A 6,000-nucleotide genomic window follows, 5' to 3' on the forward strand; every position below is an offset into this window, starting at 1 on the left:
ACACTGTGCTACTTTATGTGGTTGCCTTATTAAGTGGAAAGTATAAGTCTAATACATTTTCTTAATTGAAATTAACTTTCGGTACTTGATAAATACAGACCATAGCTCTAAATGGCTTAATTGTTCAAACTTAATGTATAATACCAGAATTCTTCACATAAGCACTTCACTTTATTCTTTCTGGTTTTAGAATATAGAATTAAATATGTGAGGCGTGGCCTGGACTTCGGCGGTAGCAGACGTGTCTCTGAGGAGCTCTGCCGAAGGGACTCTTTATCCTCCTCCGTCCTCTCTCCTGCAACCCTACTGCACCACCGCTCTTGAGGTGCATACTTTGAGACCCTTTTGGCCTAATTCCGTTATAACGAACTTTCGAGCCTAGTGTTGGGACCGGATCCCCAGCCTAAATTTGAACAGGAAGCCGGACTGCGGCTACTTTCGGCCGGACTGGAACTATAGCACACCGCCGTTCCACAGCCTGGGACCTGCATACAGCCCTACAGTTTCTGCCCTGCCACCCTGCTGCCGCACTGTACAAAAAAGCACCTGTAGACGCGGCCGCCATATTTCACATGGGAGTGGTGAATGACTTTAACAGCTTGTTGCCGCTGACATTGTGGGTACGCTTTGACCTCTCTAGATTCCCTCCCTATACCACACAGATGTGATCTGGATATAATGAGACGCAAGGAGAATTTTCCCCCTTCCCTATGTCTATAACCATCTAACTTATGTTTGACTGTGCACTGATCTGAGGTAATTCTTTGTTCTTACACCATTCTGCTATTCGGGGTACTCCCATAATGGCTCCCTCCAAACAATCTAAAATTACAGACAAGATGGATAAATCCACTGGTTCTGCAGCCGGGCCCCGCGCTTCACGCCCTTCTGAGACCTCCACCTCTCCTCCACTCCTGTTGACTCCCCTCCTGAACCATCCATGTTAGACATACTTTAGGCAATTACGGAATCTCGAATGGTTCTAACTGAGAAAATGTATGCCCTTCAGACAGACTTCTCAGAACTGATGTACACACGCTATGTGAAAGAGCTGCTGAGTCTGTGAGGCGTATTTATTACTTGGAAGATGTGGTGACTCCCCTGAGATCAAGGGTCGACTCTTTAGAGATGCAACATTCCACATGGCGGGCGAAAGATGTAACATCTGCTTCATCGGTCTGCCTGAAGGTGTGGAAAAACCTGACACTGCGACGTTCTTGGGAAATTGGTTCAAGTCATCATTTGGGGATACTGCTTTTTCTCCTATGCTCTGTATGGAACGTGCACATCGGATCCCGACTACAGGTTCCCCACCTGGGGCGCCTCCACCTACTTTCATTGCCAAGTTTCTGAATTTCAAAGACAGAGACAAATTGCTGGAACTAGCAAGGAAACAGGGGCCTCTAAAATATACTAACCATGATGTGAGTGACTATTGGAGGTGCAAAAACAGAGGAATCGGTTTATGGAGGCCAAGTAATGTCTGAGGGAGAAACAAATCATCTATTCTACGGTATACCCTGCAATACTCAGATTGGTGCACAATGGCTCTGCAATATTCATTGAAAACCCGGAAGAGGTCTTTGCCTGGTTGGAATGTCATGGACTCTGATTTCTCTACTCCTGTGTTATCGTATTTCCCTATACTGTAAGGAAATATAACCGAGGGGAATTACTCTACACCATGGAACATGTTCTTAACTTTGTTTCTGTAAGGATTTTGATTCTCCTTGCTGATGTTCTCAGTGGTGATGGGTAGCTCTATCCAAGGGAACTTACACCTTGTCGTGATAGATGTTCCTAACATTGCTCTTCTGTAATGACTTGGATTTTCCTCTATGATATCGTCAGCTGTGATGGGTGTCGGGAGATATACCCTGGCTTGGATATATAGCTGCAACGCTCCTATATTCCATTTTGTAGCTATATTGAGACTCTTAGGCCTTATTCACACTAGCGTTGAATACGTCCGTGTGATGTTTTTCAATGGGGCCGTTCAAACTGTGTGAAGGGTCCATTGAAAAATAGATCCCTCCATAGGCTCAAGTCTATGGGGATCCGTGAAAATGGAACTCGCACGGGGGCACCTCGGACGTGAAAAACGTCAAGTTTTTCACGTCAGAGTTTCTCCACACTCGTGTGAATATAGCCTTAGTTCTAATTGAGTAGCCTTATTGCACTCCGGGGGAAGGGGGCTGCCCCCTTTCACTAACCATTTAAGCATACCCTGTAGTTCTCTCTTTATTTTTTGCTACATGCTGTATTTGAGATTTAAACCTGTCTCGATTTCGGGGGGGATGGGTAGGGTGGGGTTGGGTTTAATTGTTTATGCCTTTTGTACTTGTCAATTTATTTCTTTATGACTTGTCTGACCATGTGGACTGGTAATCTAGTCTCTGGGAGTGCTGGAGTTAATAGTTCACAAAAGGGGGCACAACTTCTATGTTCAACCCCTGTATAATGATGTCCTCCGGATCTGTACTGTATTTAATATCTCTTATGAATACGCTATACCATCTTAGAATTATCCCCTGGAACGTGAGAGGACTTCATGACAAATTTAAAAGGTCATTAGTTTTTAATTTTCTCTCCACGTACAACCCGCAAATTATACTTTTAGAAGAGACTCATTTACTCGGTACCAAAATACGAGCTCTTACATGGCCATGGGTCAGGTATGGCTATCATGCCTCTTACTCCAGTTATTCCTGTCTCGTTGCTGGTCCACAGAACTTGAATGTGAGGTTAAATCTGTTAAGACAGATCCAGTGGCGTAACTACCGCTGTAGCAGCCGTAGTGGCTGCTACGGGGCCGCGGCATGAGGGGGCCCGTTTCGTCCACCGACGCTACTACGAGGCCTCTAACATTTATGGGCCGGGCGGCACAGGCCCTCACATGCCCGGTGGCATCGCTAGCACCAGAGGGGGCCCGGTCTATAGCATGCAGGTACAAATACAATGAATGGCCAGGCACGTTCCATGTCCGACCATTTAGCTCCTTACAATGACGCTGATTGGCAGGGCAAAATAACTTGCCCCGCTAATCAGTGCCTTTCAATGATGCTAGCAGCGCGATGACATCATCTCAGCGCTTCCGTGGTTGAAATACGCTGATTGACGGGGCAGGTCATTCTGCCCTGCCAATCAGCGCCTTTCAATGATTCGCCGCTTGCGTCGTTCAGCTCCAACAGTCCTGCTCAGAAGAGAGCAGATCTGCATTGCCACCGCACGAATGGGATCAGGGTGAGTATGTAAAGTTGTTTTTTTTCTACTAAAACTGTGAGTGGCATTATCTACAGTGGGGGCTCTATCTTCAAGGTGGGTATATATGTGGGGATGTGGAGCACTATATTCAGAGGGAGCTATATGTAGGGCACTATCTACAGGGGTGGGCTATATGTTGGACACTATATACAGGGGTGGGCTATATGTGGAGCACTATCTATAGGGGGAGCTATTTTTATGGCACTATCTAAGGGGTGGGCTATATGTGGGACACTATATACAGGGGTGGGTTACCTGTGGGGCACTATCTACAGAGGGGCTTTATGTAGGGCACTGTCTACAGGGGTGGGCTATATGTGGGACACTATACACAGTGGGAGCTATATGTGAGGCACTATCTACAGAGGTGGGCTATACATGGAGCACTATCTATAGGGGGAGCTATTTTTATGGCACTATCTACAGGCGTGGGTTATATGTGGAACACTATATACAGGTGTGGGTTACCTGTGGGGCACTATCTATAGGGGGCTATATTTAGCACACAGTCTACAGGGATGGGCTATATGTGAGGCACTATCTACAGAGGTGGCCTATATGTGGAGCACTATCTATAGGGGAAGCTATATGTAGGGCAGCACGTGGTTCAGTGGTTAGCACTATTGCTTTGCAGCTCTTGAGTCCATATGTTGGCACTTTCTACAGAGGGCTGTATGTGGGGCACTATCTACAGGGGCTTCTATGTAGGGCACTATCTACAGAGGCTCTATGGGGTCACTATCTACAGGGGGCTATGGGGGCACTATCTACAGGGGGCACGGTGTGTGTGTGTGGGACACAGTGTATCGTACTATTATAATCAGGGACACAGTGTATGTCGCTATTATAGATAGAGGTGCAGTGTATGGCACTATTATATTGGTGCAGAAATGTTTTAAAAGTGAGAAGCCGAAGACATCTGAGCGGAAAACTGCAGAAATGGGTCGTGGCCAGGAGAAATCGATCATAGAGGACTGGACACGAGGGAGAAGAAAAGAGAAAAATAACTATAATCTGAGACATCACCGGTGAGTCACTTAATGTAAATGTTTATTCTGCCTCTAATCAGTACTGTAGTCACTGTATGATCTGCAGCGATATGATGGGTGGTATGATTTTTTTTTTCTGTGAAATAGCATCTCCCAGCATATCCTTACCATTGTTCGGGCTATGATGGGAGCTGTAGTTTTACGCCATTCAAACCTATAAAGCAGGGGTTGCACTATATTGACCGGTATTTGTACTGGTGTTGAATATATGTACTGAGCTTGGTTCTGGGGCTGTATATATGTACTTAGCTTTGTTCTGGTGCTGTATATATGTACTGATCTTGGTTCTGATGCTGTATTTAAGTACTGAGCTTTGTTCTGGTGCTGTATTTATGTATGAGCTTGGTTCTGGGGATGTATATATGTACTGAGCTTGGTTCTAGTGCTGTATTTATGTACTAAACTTGGTTCTGGGGCTGTATTTATGTACCTATCTTGGTTCTGGTATTGCATATATGAACTGACCTTGGTTCTGGTATTGTATATATGTACTGAGCTTGGTTCTAGTGCTGTATTTATGTACTGAGGTTGATTCTGATGCTGTATATATGTCAGCGTTTGGTTCTAGTGCTGTATTTATGTACTGAGGTTGGTTCTGGTGCTGTATATATGTATTGAGCTTGGCTCTCGTGCCATATATATGTATGAGCTCTAGTGCTGTATTTCTGTACTAAGCTTGGTTGTGGTACTGTATATATGTCACAGCTTGGTTCTAGTGCTGTATTTATGTACTGTGCCTGGTTGTTGTACTGTATATATGTATGAGCTTGGTTCTGGAGCTGTGATTTTATAGGATATGTTTATAATAACAAAATTCCAGGGCAGATGGAATTGATTTGAATTCATTGTATATTTATTGGGAACCTCTCTAGTAGTTTTAACCTCTTGAACCGCCACAATACGGTAATACATGACCTGACAATATTTCCAAATGTATGTTTTTTTCAGATGCAGCAAATTCTATCAAATCAACTTTTAAAATGGAGCGCACTATATGCTAATTACTCATTAAAGGGTCATGGGGAGGTGCCACTGTCCTGAAGAGTCACATAGTCCTGCCTCCAAACCCACCTCTCTATGTTTGATTGTCATGCCTCTGGCTGATACGACTTTCTTGGATGCACCATTGCCTTGTACTACTTGGGGGGCTGTGCGGCACTATATACAAGGGGGGCTGTGTGGCACTATACACAAGGGGGGGTTGTGTGGCACTATACACATGGTGGAGCTGTGTGGCACTATATACAAGGGGCTGTGTGACACTACTAGGGGGGGGGGCTGTGTGGCACTATCTACTAGGGGGATTGGATGGCACTATTTACAAGGGGGAGGGCGGTGGCTCAATCTACAGGGGGCTGTGTGTGGCGCAATCTACAGGGGTCTGTTTGAGGCACTATCTACTATGCGGGGGCTGTGGCACTATTTACTAAGGGGGGCTATGTGGCACTATATACAAGGGAACGGGGCTGTGTGTCACTATATACATAGGGAGCTGTATGGCTCTATATACAGGGGGGCTTTATGGTGCTATCTACCGGGGGCTGTATGGTACTATCTACAATGGGGAGGTGGGAGCTCTATCTACAAGTGGGGTGTGACACTGTCTACAGGCGGGGCTTTGTAGCACTGTCTACAAGGGGGCTGTATGGCACAATCTACAGGGTCTGCGTGTGGCACCTGGGCGGGC

General features: G+C 45.6%; 1 long non-coding RNA gene across 1 annotated transcript in view; it reads left to right on the plus strand.

Annotated features, from left to right (window-relative positions):
* LOC142742578 (uncharacterized) overlaps positions 1-5,556 on the plus strand; it is a 49,621-nt gene extending 44,065 nt beyond the window's left edge. The window contains exon 4 of the long non-coding RNA XR_012881409.1: positions 191-5,556. This is a non-coding gene — a long non-coding RNA (uncharacterized LOC142742578). The remainder of the gene's footprint in view (positions 1-190) is intronic.
* Positions 5,557-6,000: the final 444 nt, after the last annotated feature.

This window comes from Rhinoderma darwinii, chromosome 2 (genome assembly GCF_050947455.1).
Source record: "Rhinoderma darwinii isolate aRhiDar2 chromosome 2, aRhiDar2.hap1, whole genome shotgun sequence".
Taxonomy (NCBI): Eukaryota; Metazoa; Chordata; class Amphibia; order Anura; family Rhinodermatidae; genus Rhinoderma; species Rhinoderma darwinii.